The sequence below is a fragment of the Dromiciops gliroides genome, chromosome 4 (genome assembly GCF_019393635.1).
Source record: "Dromiciops gliroides isolate mDroGli1 chromosome 4, mDroGli1.pri, whole genome shotgun sequence".
Lineage (NCBI taxonomy): Eukaryota > Metazoa > Chordata > Mammalia > Microbiotheria > Microbiotheriidae > Dromiciops > Dromiciops gliroides.
The window spans coordinates 271,395,187-271,416,536 of record NC_057864.1 but is presented as its reverse complement, the minus strand read 5'-3'; the positions used below and the strand labels follow the sequence as shown (position 1 = coordinate 271,416,536).

At 39.4% G+C, this 21,350-nt stretch overlaps 1 protein-coding gene across 4 annotated transcripts in view; it reads left to right on the top strand.

Moving 5' to 3' along the window:
• The first annotated feature begins 1,573 nt into the window (after positions 1-1,573).
• Positions 1,574-21,350, top strand: part of LOC122755498 (glutathione S-transferase A4-like) — a 44,223-nt gene continuing 24,446 nt past the window's right edge. The window contains exons 1-2 of one of the 4 annotated variants that reach the window (XM_044004048.1): positions 1,574-1,583; positions 4,617-4,654. The gene's annotated coding sequence lies outside the window, so the exon portion shown is untranslated. Of the gene's footprint in view, positions 1,584-4,491; positions 4,655-6,522; positions 6,622-17,805; positions 17,827-21,350 lie in introns of those variants that run through there. The other 3 variants (XM_044004047.1, XM_044004049.1, XM_044004050.1) reach the window with 3 other exon arrangements.

The window sequence follows — 21,350 nt, the reverse complement described above, 5'->3', positions numbered from 1 at the left end:
TGCCACCACAAAGAGAGCTGCTATAAATATTTTAGAACATCTTTTCCTTTTTCCTTAATCATCTTTGGACGTAGATCAAGCAGTGGTAATTGCTAGGTCAAAGAGCATAAGTAGTTTAATAACTCTTTTGGCATAATTCCAGATTGCTCTCCAAAATGGTTAGATCATTTCATAATTTCATTAACAATGAGTTAGTGTCTCCATTTTTCCACATGCTCTCCAACATTTGTCACTTTCCCCTTCCATCATTTTAGCCAATCTGGTAGGTATAAAATGATATCTCAAGGTTGTTTTAATCTGCATTTCTCTAATCTTTAATGTTTTTGAGCATTTTATATGACTAATGAATTTAAATATTTTTTGAAATGCACACATTTTACCATCCCAAATTCTATTCTCAATGACTTGTGAGTAATTATTTTGTGAGGTTGTCACATGGCTTACAGGGTGGGTAGTAACAATCAGCTAGGTGGTCCATTGAATAGAATGCTGGACCTGGAATCAGGAAGACATGAGTTGAGATCTAGCCTTAGACACTTAATAGCTTTGTGACCCTGGGTAAGTCAATTCACCCTCTTTGCTTCTGTTTTCTCAGTTGTAAAATGAGCTAGAGAAGGAAATGGCAAACCACTCCAGTAGCTTTGCCAAGAAAATGCCTAATGGGGTCACAAAGAGTCAGAAAAGACTGAACGACAAAGTAACAATCAATTAACCATAAACCTTTATTAGGTACCTACTTTGTATCAGACTCTCTATTAGGAATAGAGGGTATACAGACAAAGATGTCAATTCCTGCCTTCAAGAAACCTACAATCTAGTGGGGAGCAGGGAACTTTGCCTAGGATACAGGAATGTCTCATCCTGACTTATCTGAGTGAAATGTCAGGACTTAAAAGATATAATATCAACTCTTCAACAGACAATCACCCATTATGTTAGGAAATCATAGAACAGCAGTTCTGATACAATAGTACTGTAGGCAAGAAATACCCATAGAAAAGCTTTCTCTCTCTTTAATGTTCACGTCCTCAGGACAGGATAGTGTACATAAACTATATAACAATTGAGCTACAGAAATAGTTTCCATGCCCCTGAAAATATTTGTGCAAACTAAAACTTAATAGAGAAGGGATACCACCCCCACTGTCTTTTCCTGGATGCCTCAGACCTTAGTGTTCAGCCTGCTAGTAATAACCAGCTCAAATTTCTATAGTGCGTCATCTCAAGAACCCTGTGATTCAGGAAGTATAAGAAGTATTATTCCCCATTTGACAGATCAAGAAACTGAGACCCAAAGAGCTAAATTGATGTAACCAAGTTCATACAACCAGTTTATGGCTGGGACAGGATTCTCATTCATAGCTACTAGACAGAACAGATAGACAACAGTCAATGGAAGATCCTTAGTAGGGTCTCCTCCCCTCTTTATCCCTCTGATTCAACATGAGAATGTCAGTCCCAGGCAGCCATTTGAGGCTCTAAAGTATATAACCCATCAGTGTGTCAAAGATGTGAAGGGACCTTGGAAGCTACCTAGTTCAGGTCTCCTGATTTTACAGATGAGGACACTGAGGCACAGAGAGGTTTGAGTGACTAGCCTAAGGTCACATAGGCAGACAGAGGCAGCATTTGAAAACAGGTCCACTCATGCCAAAGGCAGTATTCTTTCCACCATACCATACTGCCTCTCCTCAGTGGACTATTGTGAGCTTTAATTTTGAGGATGACAACAGAGTACCTACCCTCGGCTTGGTGTAATTGTCTTCTGGGAAACCAGTCCTGAGAGTTGAGGGATACTCCCAGGCAGTAGCATATCTAAGCTAGCTCCTGCCTGCTCAGTTCTCCATTAATTTTTCAGTATGAGCATTTATACCTTGGAAATCAGTAAACACTACCAATTGTGGCTTGATTTAATGTTTTGTTAATTGTCTAGACTTAAGAAAATGATGGAGAAAATGTTAATAATGCAGATTAAGCTTAAAAGTCTGTCCTTGGTACATTTCCCACCCATTCCCTAGCTGTTTGTTAAGCATTTAGCAGCACACCTCTCTCCTAAGTGTTACACTGTGAAGGTATCAGTTTCAGAGACTGAGATCTCTATTTTTTTTTTTTTTTTTTTTTTAGTGAGGCAATTGGGGTTAAGTGACTTGCCCAGGGTCACACAGCCAGTAAGTGTCAAGTGTCTGAGGCCGGGTTTGAACTCAGGTACTCCTGACTCCAGGGCCGGCGCTCTATCCACTGCGCCATCTAGCTGCCCCGAGATCTCTATTTTTAAAAAAGAATCCTCCTCAAGAACAGAAAAAGCCAGCCATATTAGAGTAGATCTATTTACATGGGGATTGGGATCATTGGATGTTTAGAGCCCAACTCCCTGATTTGACAGATAAGGAAACTGAGGGAGGAAACCCAGGGAGCTACAATGACTTGCTTAGAATTACAAAGTGTAAAGTGGCAGAGTAGGGGGGGTCTTTCTATGGCATTGAGTTCATTACTCTCTGGGAAGATAATAAGCAGTCCTTTATGTCTGCTTTTCTCTTTGGACCATTCTTTGCTTGCTATAAACCAAAGGGAACAAGGGCAGGGAGAGGAAGTGAAATTCCATTCAGCCCATTTGGCCTCCTGTGAACAGGCTTCAAAGGGGGGGGGGGGGCGGCTAGGTGGCGGCTAGGTGGCGCAGTGGATAAAGCACTGGCCCTGGATTCAGGAGTACCTGAGTTCAAATCCGACCTCAGACACTTGACACTTACCAGCTGTGTGACCCTGGGCAAGTCACTTAACCCCCATTGCCTTGCAAAAAAAAAAAAAAAAAAAGCTTCGAAGGGAGAGGCTGTAGGAATCATGGCATAAAGAGAAATTTTTGAAGTATACGTAGATTTTGTTTCCTTATACTCTTATACTACCCTTATCAAGAGAATGGAATTCCCAGAGGGTCAGACCCATATCCTATAACACCAAGGGACATTTTTGTTCTACATCATGTCAATTTCAAAATTTAGGGATCTAATACAAACCATGCTCATTCTTATCAATACCACAATCCAATAGAGTTCTGTTATCCATAAATTCACAATGATGGCAGATATTTAGTCAACAGTTTATGGTTCCAAAGGGGCAATGTGGTAGAGTTAGAAAGCCTGGGTTCAAATTCTGCCTCACCTACAGATTGGACGGAGGTCCTGGATAACAACCTCTCAGTGCTCTGGGTAACTTTCTGAGGCTGTAAATTAAAGAGCAGGTGCTCATCTCATTTGCATCAGTAAAAGGAGTTTCCTTCCTGGGATTTCTTTGTTGCAATGGAACCATAGATTTGTTAAAAAACAAAACCAAATGAAACCCTCCCAACTTTCTTATAGTTAAGGAAACTGAGGCTCAGCAGGGTGAAGTACCATCTAGCTAGTTAAAGGGCAGGTCTAAGACTGAAATGCAAGTTTCTTGATTCTATATTGTGAATACATTCTGTTAGACCACTACTTTGTGGCCATCATATGCCACCATATTTCCAGATTGTACCACTGTTTTTTTTTGTTTGTTTGTTTGTTTTGGTTTTTTTGCGGGGCAATGAGGGTTAAGTGACTTGCCCAGGGTCACACAGCTAGTACCTGTCAAATGTCTGAAGCCGGATTTGAACTCAGGAACTCCTGAATCCAGGGCCAGTGTTTTAGCCACTGTGCCACCTAGCTGCCCCCGATTGTACCACTTTTGCGTCCAAACCAGCAGCCATGTGTCCCCTTGGGTGGTCATATGGAAGGTAGAAGATCTTGTTTTGAGTCCTAGCTTTGTCATGATAAATTTGTCACGATAAATATATGACCCTGGTCAAATAGCTCTTGGGACCCTCAATATTTTCATCTGTAAAACAGGAATATACTTTTTCTTCTCACTTCATTGTGGGGAAAGTGTTGGGCAAGGAGTGAATAGAATGATGGACTTAGAGTCAGGTAGAACTGAATTCAAATCCAGCTTCAGACATTTACTAGCTGTGTTACCCTGGGCAAGTCACTCAACTTCTGTTTGCCTCAGTTTCCTTCACTGTAAAATGAAGACAATAATATTATCTATCTTCCAGTGTTGTTGTGAGGATCAAATGAAATAATATCTACAAGGTGTTAATCATGGTGCCTGGCACATGGTAGATATTTAAGTAAATGTTTGTTTCCTTCCTTAAAGTACTGTATAAAGGCAATGATGACTATTGTTATAGTCTCACTCTACATTCAATCATCAACCTGGAGCTATAAGAACATTTTGTACAATGTTCTCCTGGTTCTGCTCACTTCACTTAGCATCAGTTCATTTAAGTAAAGATCATCTAATCTGAGCCTTTCATTTTACAGATGAAGAAACGGAGACCCATGAAGGTTAAGGGATTTGTTCAAGGTCACACAGGTAATAAATGTCAGAGCTAGGATTTGAACCTAGGTCCTCTGACTTCAGAGCCAGGATTTTTTCCACTATGACTAAGTACAGCCGGAAGCACATCTCAGGTATGCAACTAGAAAGGGGCCCTGCTAAATATCTATGTTACTTCGTTATACTGTATAGTCTCCTTTAGGAGGGTGGGGCTTCTGAAATATAACTACAAGTCCCAAGCTCTCATTCAGTCAAGAACAGCACAGAGAGAGAGAGAGAGAGAGAGACTACTCAGGAACAGAAGGTTAGTGGTGGTATTTTCATAGAAGGGTCTTAAGGTTTGGTCAACAGAGCAGATTTTAAAAAATCCATCTTTACAGCTTAATTCAACAAATGGGCTATGTTCAGGATTAATTTCATGTTTCTAGGCTTCATGCCTCAAATGCTAATTGACTGTTTCTATGCTTGTCTATAAGGGGAAAATAACCCACCCACACATACTTATTCATTTGGTTCAGAGACAGTCCAGGGATATGGATAAGAAACACAAAGCAAATTGTTTTACATAAGCAGGTCTATTCTGTGTTTACTTTGGGGGAGTTTAATCCAAGTTAGCAATTTGAGACTATCTCAAAGTTTGTTGTATTTTTTCCTGGTTTAAGTTTGGTATGTGGGCAGTTTGTGTGTGTGGTGGGGAGGGGGGGGGCGGTGGCGGTGAAGGAGGCTGACACCACTAAATTCAAAGTCATTGGAGAGATTGTGTTTTCTGAGTTTGCCTTTCCCAAGAAGCCTGGGGAGATCACACATGGTAAATAAAAACTGCAGTAAGTTAAATAAGATTAAAAGACTGTCCCTTTTCTTTTCTTAATAATAAGTTAAGAAATCTTTCACGCCTACTTATATAAACTCATTATTTTTGGCTGGGTTATGCCATCTGGGGTTTAAAAAATTGAGGTGCGAGTATAAAGTAATGAAACTGATTCTGAGTTTCCATATACTGACCCTAAAGGAAAATTCCCAAAATAGGAATTCTATGAGCATTGTTGAAACAAGGGTATAGTTTCCCAACCTTGTGATTTTGAGGAGAACAGTGTTCATGTGGCTGTCCAAGTTCTGGTCTGTCTTAAGATGTGGGAATTTATAATCATACCTATACCAAATACTTCCAGGAGGTGTGCTTTCCTTCCACATGGGAACTCACTCTGTACATAGATAGCAGCCCCTCTAAGACTTGGTGAATGGTTTTGGAAGAGTTTCTGGGATTGAAAAATTCACCCCCCTGGGGCCAAACTAGTAATGAGATACATTGGATTTAGTTGAGATTGTCCACGGACAAAAGATCCAATATGGATCTTGCCATGTCTGAACCCAAATAAGAGGCATCTGAACTAGTGCTCCCCAAATGTCTTGGAAAGTCCAGGACAACCTCCATGTCACAATGAGGTATCAGAGAAAGATGATATGTAGTTGGTGGATCACATCACATAAAAAAGGGATTCCCTGAACTCTGCCCCTGGGGCTTACCATTTGAGGCAGAGGATGGATTGTCCTCTAGGGATACAAAGACAAAAGTTAAGCAACCTCTGCTCCCAAGGAGCTTACATTCTATAAGGCAGAAAATCTGTACATATATGACTATATATAGAATTAATAGAAGGTAAGTTTTGGGTGGGTGAGGCACTAACAGTTGGGGGAAATGGGAAAAGCTTAATAAAGTGGTGTTAGAGCTGAGACAATTTGTTTTTTTTTAATTTTATTTTAAATATATTTTTCAATTACATGTAAAGATATTTTTTTGAGCTCCAAATTTTTCTCCCTCCTCCCCAGACTAGCAAGCAATATGATATAGGTTATACATTACAATCATGTTAAACGTATTTCCACATTAGTCATGCTGTAAGAGAAGGATCAGAACAAAAAGAAAAAAAAACACAAGAAAGAATAAACAAGAACAATAACAAAAAAGCAACAACAAAAGTGAAAATAGTATACTTCAATCTGCATTCAGATTCCACAGTTATTTTTCTGGATGTGGAGAGCATTTTCCACCATGAGTCTTTTGTCTTGGATCATTGTATTGCTGAGAAGAGCTAAGTCTATCACAGTTGATCATCACACAATGTTATTGATTCTGTGTACAATGTTCTCTTGGTTCTGTTCATTTCCCTCCAGCTGAGGCAATTTGAAAAAGAACACATCACAGAAGAAACACTTAAAGAACACTCTGTGAGTGGATAGCAATATATTTATGACATCCTATACAGGTCAAGGGTAAGTGCATTTTGGGAGTCTGGTCTTGCTTTTCAGGCAGCCATAGTTTTCACAATGGCAGTTCAGTATCGAAGGTCTCATGTACATTTGGGCAAGCTTGATAAGCTTTATCGCTTTCTTCTGGACCTCAGATATGGAAATGTTTTCACCCTCCTCTTGGGTTGTATTTAAGAGCTTGATGAGGTTCTCAGGACTTTTCATACTGCTTAAATGATAAGTCAATGCCTTTAGCTATTCATGCCCACAAGTAGACAAGTTTCCCATTTTTTACATGTGAAAGCTCTCTGGGTTTGTCCCAAACTGTTGGTTTTCCCTATTTGGCACCTTCTAATTCCTGGAATGTTTTCGTAGCCTATGATAGATAGGGTTCAACTCTCTCTTTTCTTACTAAAGCAACTATTATCTCCTGACAGTAATGGCAACTTTTTCTATTAATGATATACTCCCAGTATAGCTGCGATCCTGTTTCAGAGTTTGCCCAAGAGCCTGGGCTGTCCTGATAACATGCCTGTGTAGAGGGATGTCCCATTATAGTGGTTTTGACAGATCTGACAAAATTCTCTCTTGACCAGGAAGGAGGTCAAGGTCGATTTCTTTAGGGTTCGGTTTGACTATCCAAAGTAGAGCTGCTTTACCAGCAAGCATTTATTTAAGAAATAGTTAGTAAGCTGTAACTATGTGCCAGGTTCTGTGATTAGCACTGGGGATGCAAATAAAAAGCAAAACATGTCCCTGCCCTCAAGGAGCTTACATTCTAACAGTTATTTTCCATGTATTTCTTTTTATTTGCTTTTTTGTTGTTTTGTTTTGTTTTGGTGAGGCAATGAGGGTTAAGTGACTTGCCCAGGGTCACACAGCTAGCAAATGTCAAGTGTGTGAGGCTGGATTTGAACTCAGGTACTCCTGAATCCAGGGCCTGTGCTTTATCCACTGCACCACCTAGCTGCCCCCATGTATTTCTACTCTTGGGGGTAGTTCTTTAGGAAATTCGGAAGGGTCTATTGCTTCAGAATGCTCACATACAGTTGCATTTGCCTCATTCTCCCTTCTAAATATGGTGCCCAGTAATCTAGAGCTGCCTGGAGAATCCTAAGCAGTCTGCAGGGTCTTTACAGTGGTATCCTTTTCATAGTAGAATGATATTCACTATATCAAATCATGCTTTGTGTGGATCTTCATTCACCCCAGTACTTCAGTCATTCTGTAGATTACCCTCACACCACCGTGTGATATACAGCCTCTTGTTATGAATGAATGAATAGTTGAGTGTGGTGGTGTACATCTGTAATCCCAAATATAGGGAAGGTTGAGACTGGTGGATCTCTTGAACTCTAGGGGAAGGGAGGGAAGGAGAGAGGGAAAGAATGAACATTTATTAAGTACATACTATGTGCCAGGTCCTGTGGTAAGCACTCTACAAATATTATCTGAGCTGCATTGGGCTATGCCAAACACCTTTCTGAGCTAAGTCTGGCATCGGTATGGTGACCTTTTGAGAGCAGGGGGCCTGGATCACATTGCCTAAGGAGAGGTGAATTGGGATATGTAAGAAACAGAGACGATCAAAACTCCCATGCCCATTGATTTGAGTTCATCAGTAGCAGCCACACTTCCAGCCTGAGTGAAATGCAGAGACCTAAGTCTTAAAAAAAAAAAAAGAGTGAATGAATGAAAAGTGTTGAATTAAGCACTTCCTATATACTAGACAAATATAGTCCTAAACCAAGGAATTATAAAGCAAAGAAAAATAAATATCACTAATGAATAGATTAAAAAAATTTAAAGTAAAATCTGAACAAAAAGACTACATCAATATATAAAAAAAATCATTCACTATGATCAAGTTGGAGTTTTACCAGGGATGTAACATTAGGAAAATAATATAAATTTATAAATTAATAATACAAATTAGTTAATAATACAAAATAATATTAAATTAATAATGTTAAATAATGATCAATAAGTTAATAATACTAAGACATTAAATGGGGCAGCTAGGTGGTACAGTGGCTAGAGCAGTAGGGCTGGAGTCATGAAGACTCATTTTCCTGAGTTCAAATCCTGTCTCAGACACTTACTAGCTGTGTGACGCTGGGCAAGTCACTTCATTCTGTTTGTCTCAGTTTCCCCATCTGTAAAATGAACTAGAGGAGGAAATGGCAAACCACTCTAGTCTCTTTGCCAAGAAAACCCCAAGTCATGAAGAGTTGGATATGACTAAAAATATGACCAAAATGACTGAACAACAACAAAGCTTGAAACACCTCAAACCACAATGCTAGTGAAATGCCCACTAGTCCCACAGCCATCAAATCCTTGCAAGGGGTTAGACTCAAAGTTTGCAAATACAAAAATAAATGCTTTAGTGGATGATTCCAGAAGGGTACACTTTGGAAAACTTTATCTTAGGTCAAATACTTCACCACCCCAACCTATCACAAGAAGTAGGGTGGTATAGTAGAATAACCAGTGTTGGAATCTAGCTGGGAATGAACTGGATTTAAGTCCTGAACAAGGACCTTACAAACTAGTTGTCTGAATCCCCCAAAGCACCTAGAACATCCCTAAGCACAGAATCAATATTCAAAAAATATTCAGAAAATAAAATCTCCAATGCCCCACTTATCTGACAAATTACAGTCAATGTGACTTGATCCTACCTGCTTTCAGGAGGTACCACTATGAATTGTGAGGTTTAGTTCTAATATTGACAGCTCCTGTTAAAAAGGGGACAACAGGTATAATTATAATGGCCGAGCTTGTCCCTGAAGAAGACATTAGAAAATACACCTTCCTCCCTTCTTTGCACAAGTAGGAGACTTTATTTTATTTTTTAAGTGGGAGACTTTAGGTATGGAGCAGTGCATACACTCTCAGACTCAGCTGATGGGTTGCTCAGTTTTCCTGAGCTGCTTTTCCCCCCTCTTTTATTCTTTGTTAAAAGGGATAACTTCCTGTGTAGGAGGGCTAAATTTAGAAATGAACTTGATATAAAAATGAAGGATGTAGAGAAAAATTATTCAGGAGGAGGGGAAACGGTACAACTCGTGATATATATGTGTGTTTGTATGCGTGTGTGGATATGTATACACACACACACACACACACACCCCAAGGTCTAGTCACTTTGACCTTTAGCTTTTGCATATATATATGTGTGTGTGTATGTATATGCATATATATATACAGATACATCTATCTATACACACACACATATATATACATACACAATGTATATATGTATGTGTGTATATGTATAAAAGTCTAGGTAACTAGAACCTACCTCCAAGAGATTGTTTTTCTTCCTTATTTATGTTACTGAAAGACCTTAAAAAACCAAACCCTATAACATACAAAATGTTAATGGCATATACACACAAGAAAGCTGTAAGTATACTTATGCTAATCAGCTACTGTAGTCAAAGAAGTCCTTTCTGATCTCTGAGAGTTAGAAGTAGTAGAAAGGTAGCTCTAGGAAACCAGCTTTGCCCATAAAGTCAGATTAGATCTAAGTGACCCCACCTGTTAGTTATGATTAAAAAAAAAGAATTTGGATACAATACTATAAGAAATTATTAAGGAAAATTGCCCTGAAGTTCTAGAACAAGAAGGTAAAATAGAAGTAGAAAAAAATCTACCGTTTATTCCCTGAAAGAGATCTTAAGAGAACAATTTATAGGAACGTCAAAGCCAAATTTCAAAACTCCCAGGTTAAGGAGAAAAAACAACAAACAACAATAAAAAAAAATTTAAATACTGTGGAGATACAATCAGGATTTCACAAGATCTTCTACTCTAAAAAGGCTAATATTGTTTTATACTCAGACAGGCAAAGGAAACTGGACCCTTTTTCAAATTCACCAACCTAGGGTAAGCAGAACCCAGGTATCTTATGAATAAATCCATTGATAATGAGCTAGATAAGAATGCATACAGGTAGAAATCCTTTGTTGTCAGGGGCTGCACTAATGGACTTAGTCATTTTGGCAGTTAGTATCTATGGGAAGAAAGGGACTAGTCTGGCTGTACCAGCCAGAGCTAGCTCTCGTCTCTGGCACGTACTGTGTTACCAGAGGCAGATAGGTTTCACACAATTATCCATTGACTCTTTTGTACAAAGACACTACTCCTGTCTTGACTTCATCATCTTTAATTGTGAATTTTTATCACCTCCTGGAGGAAGGTCAACAAGTTTGCTTAGAGACCCAATTTGTTCATATCTAACCAAAAATAAATCCTATTGTTATCTCTTTTCTTCCTATAATGGCTTATATTTTTGTGATAAATATCATCTCTTTTCTTCTTGTAACGGCTTGGATGTGACACTTTAGAATACATAAGGCATTTTCCTCTCAATAACCCAGTGAAGTAGATCATGCAAGTAATTGGTTTTTAAGAGGCTCAGAGAAATTGCAGACTTGGTCACATGGTTAGAAAATGGAAGGGTGGGGACTTGAACCTGGCCTTTCTGACTCTTAGCCTAGTGTCTTTCCATCATGTTGCATTGTTTAGGTATCTATCCTCACTCTCATCTGCCCAGAACACCACACCCTGACTATCCAAGCTCAACCAATTCACCCTCATTATTTTCCAGTTAACTCCCATTTGGGCATTGTGTGAATAGCATTTATGTTCTCTGTGAGCTCAGCACATCAGGTTTCAGGTAAAGCTGCTCTATTCTAAAAAAATAAAAATAAAAAAGCCAAACAAAGCCATTCTCAGGTGTATGAGCCCCGAAGAGCTTACTTTCATGTGGGGGAGGGGAGGGAGTGGCTCAGAATCTCTAGGTATCAGATTTACTTAAATCAAGGCACACCTGATAACTATCAAAAAGCCGGTGTCACAAAGCCAGATTTGAAAAGTTGGGACCATTCAACCTTAGTTTAAAGGGAGAGTCAGAACTCCCAATCCCTTTGCTGTTTTCTGGAGATCTGGGCAGCCCTCACAACTCCTTTTGTTTCCTTCTTTGTTTGTTTCTCACTGGTACAATGCCTGCTTCTGATGCACCTGCTGTTTTGATTTGTGCCACCTTTCTACTCTCACAATGAGAATAATTAGGTTTCACTGTTTTTAAGTACAGTTATCCCTTCTACAATTTGACTTACCCCATCTTAGTTTTGATATATATCTCGGGTTGGCATAAGAAATTAAATGGGAATTTGGGGGGAGTTTTGTCGCTGAAGAAGACATGCAAAGACCAGCAGACAACACAGAAAAAGTTTAGAAACTCAGAAATGCATAAGAGATATGTATAGTACTGTATAATATCAAGATATTTAATCTTTTAATACCATACTAATTCATACTTCTTCTCTGGCATGAAGGGAGGGCCAAAAAATTTTGTGTGGATTTTCCAGATGGGGCCCCTGAATGTGGAAAGGACAGCTGTATTTGATTTTAGGAGGAGGCAGGGTGAAAGAGTGATGACTGGAGCTAGAGTCTCTGGGTTGAAATCCTGGCCTTGCCATTACCAAGCAGTATTATCTTGGGCAAGACACAACTTCGATGGGCCTCAGCTTTCTCATCTATAACACCAGGAGGCTGGACTGGTCTTTGAGGTTCCTTCTAGATCCAAGCTGATGATTCTAGGAATTGTGCTGTGGTAGGAGTGGAAATAGAGAGGAGAGGAAGAACGTCAGAGATATCGTAGAAGAGGATTTCAAAGGACATGGTAACTGATTGGATATGAGAAGTAAGGGGAATTTCTAATAGGGAAAGGCCAAATCAGGTAAAGAGCAGATCCACTAAAAGAAATGGAAAAGCCAGAGGGAGGAATAATTTTAGGGGTAGAAAGGATATGATGTAGTGGAAAGAGAACTGTATTTAGAGTCAGAAGTCCCAGATTCAAATCCTGACTCTGCTATCTTTTTTTTTTTTTATTTTATTTATTTATGCGAGGCAATGAGGGTTAAGTGACTTGCCCAGGATCACACAGCTAGTAAGTGTTCAAGTGTCTGAGGCTGGATTTGAACTCAGGTCCTTCTGAATCCAAGGCTGGTGCTCTATCCACTGTGCCACCTATCTGCCCCCTGTTATTTTTTCTTATCTAGCTGAGATCCAGACCTCTGTGTCAGTTCCAGGCCATCTTGTCACCATGACCTTACTATTCTCTGACAATGTGCATCCCACCAGAAACTTAGATTCACCTCCTGGAGCAGATAGGTGTGCTTTTGCTTATGTTGCTGGTGCTCAGGCCTCCATGCCAAACTCATCTCACCTAGGCAGAAGGGCAGCTAAACTCCTTGACTGCCCAGGGTCAAGAAGTAGGCTTGAAAGTAATTCCCCAGGGGCAGTTAGGTGGTACAGTGGATAAGGCACTGGCCCTGGATTCAGGAGGACCTGAGTTCAAATCCGACTTCAGGCACTTGACACTTACTAGCTGTGTGACCCTGGGCAAGTCACTTAACCCTCATTGCCCCACTTAAAAAAAAAAAAAGAAAGAAAGTAATTCCCCAACTTCTATCCACTCATGGAAAGGAAGCACTTCAGAGCCCTGGGCCCTTCTGGGATAGGGGATGGACTGCTCAGGAATAGGGAAAGTGCTTCTTCTGCACGTTATTCGGTTTGAGAAGCACGATAGCCCAGCTGCTGGGCGTTCCTGGAATAAGTAGTGGATTGTTGCTGTTTGTTTAGTTGTTCAGTTGTGTCTGACTCTTTGTGACTCCATGGACCAAAGCATGCCAGACTTTTATCCTCCACTATCTCTCTAAGTCTGTGCAAGTTCATGTTTGTTGTTTCTGTGAAACTATCTATCCATCTCATCCTCTGTCATCCCCTTTTCCTTTTGCCTTCAGTCTTTTCCAACATCAAGGTCTTTCCCAGAGTCCTGTCTTCTCATTATGTGGCTAAAGTATTTAAGTTCCAGCTTCACTATTTTGCCATTCCAGTGACTAGCCTGACTAAATTTCTTTAAGTAGTGACTGATTTGATCTCCTTGCCGTCTAAGGGACTCTCCAAAGTCTTCTCCATTACCACAATTTGAAAGTGACACCGAGCCCCGAGTGTCAGGATTCCTACCTATGTCTCTAGTCTAAACAATCTAAAGTTCCATCCAACTCTAAATTCTACGAATTTATTTATTTTTGTTTTGTGAGGCAATTGGGGTTAAGTGACTTACCCAGGGTCACACAGCTAGTAACTGTTAAGTGTCCAAAGCCGGACAGGTCCTCCTGAATCCAGGGCCGGTGCTCTATCCACTGCACCACCTAGCTGCCCCAATTCTATGAATTTAAGTAAATATGGACTTCCTCATTCCCTAACTGAGGCTTAAGGGACACTATTCACTGAAACTAAATAGAGGTCAAGGAAGAAAGAAGGGATACTAGAAAGGTTTGAGGTTAGCTGGAGGCTTGAAGGGGTTAGTTTTGAATTATTGCTTAAGAAACATTTGCAGTGTAAGCAGAACTGGGAAAATTAGATACACAATGACTAGAACAAGGTACAGGGAAAGAACAATAACCACACAATAATTGAAAGTAAATGTTGATGACTAATATGGAAATGTTTTGCATGACTGCACAAGCATAATCCATATCAAATTGCTTGCCTTTTCAAGGAGAGGAGAAAGAAGGAAGGGAAGGAGAGAATATGGAATTAAAAACTTTTTAAATGTTAAAAAACGTTTGTTTATATGTAATTGAGAAAAAAAAGAAAATGAAAAAGAGAAAGTGAATGTTGAAAAATTATAAAGAAAAAAATTTGGCCCCAAAGAAGATATATATAAGAAGACATTTTTTCTTGTTCCTTTGTAGAAGTCAAGCATATGATGCCAGATTTTTTTTGGTTGCATTGAATGATTTTCCTGAAGTTTTTTTTCTACTTAAAAAAAAAATCCTTTGTTATAAGTTAATTCTCTCTGGAAAGGGGAGGAAAGGAAGAGGAGAAGGTACAGGGGAAACCTAGGTGATGGGGAAAAAGATACCAATAAAAAATTATTTTTTGAAAAAGAAGCATCTACTGAACTCTGTCCAAAATTGTGCTAGGAGGTAAGGGAAATGCAAAACAAGTGTGAGACATGATCTCTGTCTTATAGAAACTTATAACCTTTTATCCAGAGCATCTTGGAAAAGGTAGTGTCCTAAGGTGGAAGACAGCTTCCACGGTAAAGATCTTAGCTCCAAAATTCTTAGGGTGGTATCATTTAGAAATTAAAATGAGGCTTTTTAATAACAGGGATTGATTTATTAAATTTTGCATGAGATTATCTTTAAGGTACAATCTAGTCTGTAGTCTGTAGTCCTATGAATTTATGATTTTTTGTGGGAGATGAGAGAAGAAATCTGGGAGAGACAATTCGTATCTGAAAATTGGTAGAGTGGTATGTTTGTGCCTACTTTTAAAAAAAACATCCCAAGTTAAAAATATATTTGAGGTTGTCCCAAGGAAAGGGGCTATCTCAGAGTTAGAAAGGACCTCCCATAATTTAGCTATAATAAGGAGAGGTAAGAAGGAAGAAGAGTTGGGACTTCCCTTAAAAATAGGTTTGATCTTGATTTGGGCAGCTAGGTGGCACAGTGGATAGAGCACCAGCCCTGGAGTTAGGAGGGCCTGAGTTCAAATTTGGCCTCAGACACTTAACACTTACTAGCTGTGTGACCCTGGGCAAGTCACTTAACCCCAATTGCCTCACCCTCCCCACCCCCAAAATAGGTTTAACCCAAGATGAAAAAGTAACTTATTAAAGACCTGATACTTTTTCTCTTTCCCAGGTAAGGAAAGGTAAGGTTAGGTTGTAGAGTAGAGAAATATGACTATAGAAGGCATCCCTTTTCTTTCCTCTGCTTTTCTTTCTTCCTGATTCTTATTTCTTTCACACATCTAGTTAAAGGATTTGGGTGGTTTGATATTCATGCATAAACTCATTCAATTTTCCTATAACAGTATATAACTTGACTTTTGCAGTTAATGAATATGGAGCAGGGGCAGTTAGGTGGTGCTGTGGATAAAGCACTGGCCCTAGATTCAGGAGGACCTGAGTTCAAATCCGGTCTCAGACACTTGACACTTACTAGCCCTGTGACCCTGGTCAAGTCACTTAGCCCTCATTGCCCCGAAAAAAAACCCCCAAAAAACCAAAAACAAAAACCAAAGCAAAACCAAACCAATATGGAAAAGGTAGTTAAGAAAAATGAACTCTCAGTGATCAAAGCCAGAAGTGCTTCATCTCTAGTACAGATAATTTACCAGTCATGGCTTCAATAAAACTGTTGCCTGTTCAGTCAAAGCTTTCCAATTCTCTCTTTGTCTAAGGTAGTGCTTGGATTCATATGCATTCTATAAGGTTATGAAAATAACAAACACTCCTTTTTTTAGGCTTCTCACTGCTCTACCCTCTTGCACTGAGGGGAAAACAGTCATCTTTCCCTTGAAGAAACGGGATGCTGTTTCCCTTTATCTCTTTGCAAACCTAATAACAATTGCAAACAGTTTGTGTTGATGGACATAAATTGTATGTAACAACCATTTAAATAACACAGACAACAAAATGAACAGGCAGGGACTAATTCAATTAAAATATGGCTGCTTGGTGCTTCTATGGATACAGAACAAAATTGGCATTTCTTCCTTCTGGGCTTCTTCCTCTGTGGCTGGTGAAAGGTAGAAGTTAAGAAAGGAAGCCACAGGAATTAGTTTAGATAAAGGATAACCTCCCTTGTCAGTGACTGTAAAGAGGAAAGCAAAGGTATTGAGACTTTTGTCTCACTGGCCTCTCCAAAATTTTTTAGGTCTCTCTTTGCTTTAGTCCTATGCTTATACCATCACTGTTTCCCATGCTCAGATGACTTAGGTTGGAATCTCGAGGGAAATGTATCCCTGCTCTAACCACCTTATTGACTTTTTTCTCAAAAATCTTTTCAAGGTCAGGACTAAGACCATCAGACTTGCTAGGTGGGGTTGGGGGGAGCTCTGTGTAGTCTGCAGAGCTCACTGAGAAATACCTCTATCACCATGTTTCCATGACAATAACCAGGGAAATGGAAAAGCCAGATTGCATTTCACCTTCCAGGGCCAGAAATTTTGTAGTCTCTTGCAAAATCAATAGAGGTATACCTGAAATCCCCAAATAAATGTCAGAAACATCAAACATGAATGCTTTAAATAATAAGAAAAACTTCTAGCATCACAGGCAATTACCTCCATGGTACCTTTTATACCAAATCCACATTAACATTACATGCAGTAAAGTGAAGTGAGAAAAATCAGAACATTGTACATAGTATCAGCAATATTATAAGGATGATCAACTATGAAAGACTTAGCTACTCTGATCTAGACAACGATCCAAGACAATTTCAAAGGACCCATGATGAAAAATGGTATCTACCTCCAGAGAGAGAAGTGATGAACTCTGAGTACAAATTGAAGCATATTTTTTAAACTGCATTTTCATTGTTTTGTGTATATGTTTTCTTTGATAACCTGGCTAATATGGAAATATGGTTTGCACGACTTCACATGTATAAGGGATATCAAAGTGCTTGCCTTCTCAAGGAGTGCAAGAAGGGCAGAAGAGAGGGAGAGAATTTGGAACTTGAAATTTTTTGAAATGAATGTTAAAAATGTTTCCATGTAATTGGGAAATACTTAATGAAATAAATAAAAAATATTAAAAAGAAAAAACATTACATGTAGTAGACAGCACAGTAAAGCATCGCTTAACAGGCTCCTTCAATGGCTAACTGTCTAAGTGACATACAGGACATATTAAACACACATATCCTCATCCTACACAGGCAAATAAATAGAAATAGCAAAAAAAATAAAAAATAACCCCCCCAACCAAATTAATAATAACAATATCAATCAGACATAAGCATTAGCATATGCAAAAATAAATGAACAGCAAAGCAATGCATGGCTAACATACAGGTGTTGCCCAAATACATGAATCACAGTAGTACAATCATAAAAAGCAAAATAAATATACACATAACTCAGAACATGTAGTAATTAACATGTACATTAATAAACAGTCATGGTAGCAGAGGTGTAATTGTAAATGAAAACCAGTTCTTTGAAAAAAAAAGTACATGACACTTTTAAATTTAATCTGCTTTATTAACATTTTCTCTATTACTTTCTTACTTCTAGACAATGAAAAAAACCAAGTCCTGATTTGTAGTATTTGCCCATTTTTGAGGTTACTGAAAATTTAACAATTGGTTCTCCTTCTAGAGCTGACTCTACCACACCTTTGCAAGCAAGGTATATGTTATGTGGGCAAACATTAGTTTGACTACACTTCTCTAGTTTCACCTGTAACATCAAGAGTTAGTCTATTCACAGGTTGGATAGGCCTAGCTCTCTTGTGACCTGCTCATCTTTCTGTCTCTGTATTTGAGTTGGTTGACATTCTCCTTCTCCTCCTCACATCTATAGATCAGAATTCCAAACTCTAAGCTTGTTGAGGGCCAAGGCTGGTTATTAACATTTCTATCTTCTGTGAATTTGCATTTGGACACTAGGAATTTCTACAGGCAAAGATCTAGGCAGCAAAGGTCTTGCCTCTGGGGTCAGATTTCTCCCTCTGTCTGAACTATCATTCTCTTTAGTTCAAAGTGAGGTTATTGGGTTACAGACCAGTGTTTTCTTGACTGGAAATGTCACTTTCTTACCATCTGATGCAGACAGTCTTTGTACAAGGGATGAGTGGCATTTTTTACTCAGAGTCTGCTGAGATGTGTTCATTAGTCTTGTCAAGACCTTCAAAAAGACAGAGTTTTGCTAAAAAACCTTGGTGTTCATGAGACACACAAGTTAACAGGTGTATGGAAATGAGCTGGAATTGGTTTCAAATAGTGTTGATGCTCCAACAAGCGTTGGTGGATCTGGGTGTACCAGAGCCAAGGTATCTACCTTCTTTCTTACACCAACAACTTCCTTAGGAAACTTCACTAGTATATATAGTTTCTATCATTTGGTCTACCAAGTCCCAGACATTTCACAGGACATAAAGGTGTGTTTTTTCCAAATGTGTCATCTAAAATAATTGGAATATACTAGTCCATTGAGAGCACTGTCCAGGACAGCAGACCCATAAGGAAATGATGACAAAGTCTTTTTTATTATTTTTTGAGGTTGAGTGACTTCCTTCCTTTTTCTCAGTCCTTGAAATACACACTAATAAACTTCCACACCAGCTTCTCTCAGGTGTAAGCATTATTCACATCCATCCAGGCCACAGTTTTAGCCCAGGATAGTTCTGCCTCCCCCAGTTGTGCCTTGCTAATGGTGTACTTACATTGAGTCATCATGGTCTCCATTCCCTTGGTCCCTTATCTTTCCAAGAACAGTTTTGTCCATCATTCCATCTCTCAAGAGGTTTTTGTTTTTTGGGTTTTTAGGGGAGTTTTTTGTTTGTTTGTTTTTTGCGGGGCAATGAAGGTTAAGTGACTTGCCCAGGGTCACACAACTAGTAAGTGTCAAGTGTCTGGGACCGGATTTGAACTCAGGTCCTTCTGAATCCAGGGCCAGTTCTTTATCTACTAAGTCACCTAGCTGCCCCCAAGAGGTTTTTTTTGTTTGTTTGTTTTTGGTAAGGTCCTGCCTTTGAATGCATTTCTTGTTCTGTGTTCCCTTGCTTTGCTTCTGCAGTCCATACGTGAGTAGATTTTCCTGAGCCAGTCAAGTTTGAGCCTTCTGGAAGCAAATCCCTTTGACCAGCTTTGCACTCAATCTCCATTAGCATACTGTTTCCACCAAGTAGTAGAAATCAAACATCGATTTTGATTGGATACCATTTTATCTCTTGGGTGTATATCATGTCACTCTATACATGTACTACAATCTAACCTGATCTACTGCCTCAGCCTTTACTGCTCCTCTCTCTATCAGCCTCTGTGGTTGAGTGTCCCCATGAATTACAAAGTCAGTGGATCCTTCCACTTTGTACAGAAAGGTAGATTGGACAAATGAATCCTATGCCTGTTGCCTTGGTGATTTACCACCGCAACCAACTCATCTCTCTAATCTTTGAAAACAGGCTTGCCTTGTGATTCCAAAATGCATAGTCTTTTAGCTCGGCATAAATCCCCAAACCAATCGTTGTAGCTTTTCCATGAAATTACTCATCTTTTCTAATTGATTAGGAGATGCTTAGCAATTAAAAAAAATTAAGGTTTTTCAACCAAAAAGCATTTATTTATATTCTTTTCCTTCTGCTCCCTGTCATCACCCCACTGGAAAGAAAAAGGAATAAAATCCTTATAACAAATATGCATGGTCAAAAAAAATTGCTACATGCAAAAATGTTTATCTCACTCTTTATTATGAGTCTATCACCTCTCTGTCAGAAAGTGGTTAGCATGCTAAGGCCTATATATTTCTCTGTTATGAGTCTCACACTTAGACACATTTTAATTGATTGATTGATGTGCGGGAATCAAACCCTTTTCCTTATAGTGGAATTTTGCACATTATAGTTGGGCATGACTTGAAATAAACTAAATAACCTCCTTGTTCTAGTTCTTGTCCTTGTCCTTGTCCTTGTCCTTCTTTCTTATAAAACTGTAGACCAGCTAAGCATGATGGCCCATGCCTGTAATCCCTACTACTAGGGAGAATGAGACTGGATCACTTGAGCTGCAGTGGTTGTTAAGTTCTGTGAGAAAATAATGGGATTTGTCAGATGCCCAAAGGCCCCACCTGGAGATTGATTTAGAATTGATTGAACTAAGTGAGACTGACTGAGAGACTGACTGAGAACCTACTTAAAGTTAATTAAATGGAAACCACATCTGGCCAGCCCTAAATAGGGTATTATTCTCAGAAGCTGAGGACTTTGAACTCAACAACGAGACCACCCTAAAGTCCAGGGAACCAATGGATTTGGGTGGTGCTGAAGGACAGCCTCTTCCAAGGGAGGGAAGCAGGAAATAGGAAGTAAGGCTGGCTCCTTGGCTCTGTCTTTTTTCCGTGGCTGAAACCTCATGGTGGTGGAAGGGAAGGAGAAAAAGGAGGCCAGGCTGAACCCTAGGCTAGATAGCTTTCTTCTTAAACTTTTGTTCTCTCTTTCCTTTGCTTTGATAAATGCTTAATGCCCAAAGATGGTGCTAAAAGTTTCTAATTTAAGGTGACCACACATTTAGTTTTACTTATCACAGTTCATAGGGTGCCTGCTCTAAGTCCAAGTCTAGTACCAATATGGTGAGCCACCAAGAGTGGGGGAACCATCAGGCTGCCTAAGAAGAGGAAAACCAGACAAGGCCAGAAACAGAGCAGGCCAAAGCTTCTGTTTGATAAGCAATGGTATCAATCTCATGTGGTCACTGCACTTCCATCTTGGAGAAGATAGGGAGACTCAGACTCATACCAGGGGAAGGGGGGAGAAATTGCAGGACTAAACAAACAAACAAAAGAAAGAAAGAATGCCTGATCACTCTGTACTCTACTTTTTTTTTTTTTTGCATGGGGCAATGAGGGTTAATTGACTTGCCCAGGGTCACACAGTTAGTAGTTGTCAAATGTCTGAGGCTGGATTTGAACTCAGGTCCTCCTGAATCCAGGGCCAGTGATTTATCCACTGCACCACCTAGCTGCCCTCTATTCTACTTTCTTTTCAACTGTTTCTCCCTTTTCAGTTTTCCCCTCTTTGCTAATCTGTACTCAAAACCAGAAGTGTTGCTCTTTCTTTTACTTCACATGTGTTCCCTCACTTAAATCCATTTCAGTGAAAGTCATGACATAATCCCAACGTCATGGTCCTCTTCAAGAACAAAGGAGTAACAATA